The following is a 1,501-nucleotide window of genomic DNA, read 5'->3' on the forward strand; positions in this document are numbered from 1 at the left end:
GGAGGATACCCACCAGCACTGGTGGGGACAGTCACATACAAAGTCACCTCTTTGGTTTTGTTATATTATATAAGATTCCACGTTCTCAGCAGACTCCCTCTAGTCTGTCTCGGTCTGTCTATCTGCCTTTCTCTCTTGCTGACTTTTGAAGGAGCAAGCTGCCATGAATCCTACAGTTGCAAGGGAATAAATTCCACCAACCACCTAGGAAGCTTGGAAGCGGGTCCTTCCCTAGTCAAGCCTCCATCCAGATGGCAGCCGTGGCCAGCATCTTGAATGCAGCCTTGGTGGACCCATCTACACTGTTCCTGGACTTCCAACCTAAAGAACCCTTGAAATTCTTTAAGCCTTTGTGTTTGTGGTAAATTCTTATACACCATAGAAACCAATACAGTCAATAATGCTACAGACTATTTTTTCAATCCTTCTTTTCAAGCCTTCAATCCTTTCAAGATTTCTGGATCCTTATGTTTTGAATGTTTCTTATAAGCAGCACATAATAGAAAAAAATTAACCATCACATTATTCAATTGAATACATATGTGTATGTATGAATGCATGGACCTATATATGTATATGTGTGTGTACGTGTGTATATTCAATTGCTCTCCTTAAGTCTTTGGGTTTTACTCCATTCATCGTCATCTCTCTCTCTCTCTCTTTCAATTTCCAACACTATTTTCCTTCTTACTTCTACTTGTCTGCCAATCTCTCCTTTAAATAGAGCCATGATATGAGACTTAATTTCTTTTTTTTTTCTTAAGTAGACTCCATGCCCAACATGGGGCTTGAACTCATGACCCTGAGATCAAAAGTTGCATGCTTTACCGACTGAGCCAGCCAGGCAACCTGAGACTTCACCATTTTTATTTGTTTTCTTCTACCTTGTTTTCCTGTTAAAATTTTTTTATATGCAAAGTGGTTGAGGCTTATAGTTGATGTTTATCTGTTTTTCACTTAAGTAGTCTCCAAACACCCTTTCCCATGGTCAGTGACCTTCTACAGAGAAATGTCCCCACCCTTGTTCTAAGCAAACACTAGAGTGTCGTACCAAACAATGCTGCCTGACTACGGAATGTTGGGTAGCATTCTTTGCAGCCCAGCCAATCTGGCAGGGAAAACATTCAAGAGGGCCCTTTGTGTTGGAGCAAAGCAGCGGGACAGGACTAAGGCAAAAATGGTAACTCGGGCCAACGCTTGCTGGCATCCGTGGGATTGATTCCTACAGGTTTAATATAGCTCAAGCTAAGAGAGTTGTTACATGTTGTTGCAAACTCAAGCACCACTAGAACTGACTATTGAGATTGGCAACGGGAACCAAGGGCAAAGTGCTTGGAACGAATATATGGTTTTTCTCCAAGATAGCCTGGGAAAACATGTCCCGTCAAGACACTGCCGTTCTGATGTGTGTCTGAAACTATGTAGAAACAACTGAGTGGAGCAGAGGCTGAGGATTTTGTCATCGGAATGAAAGAGATTCGGGTTCGGACCTCAGCTGCAT

General features: G+C 42.2%; 1 non-coding gene across 1 annotated transcript; it reads right to left on the reverse strand.

The window, feature by feature from the left end:
• Window positions 1-773: 773 nt before the first annotated feature.
• TRNAK-UUU lies at window positions 774-846 on the reverse strand. The gene has a single exon. It is a non-coding gene; the product is annotated as a tRNA-Lys (tRNA).
• Window positions 847-1,501: the final 655 nt, after the last annotated feature.

Source organism: Lynx canadensis, chromosome B2 (assembly GCF_007474595.2).
Source record: "Lynx canadensis isolate LIC74 chromosome B2, mLynCan4.pri.v2, whole genome shotgun sequence".
NCBI lineage: Eukaryota > Metazoa > Chordata > Mammalia > Carnivora > Felidae > Lynx > Lynx canadensis.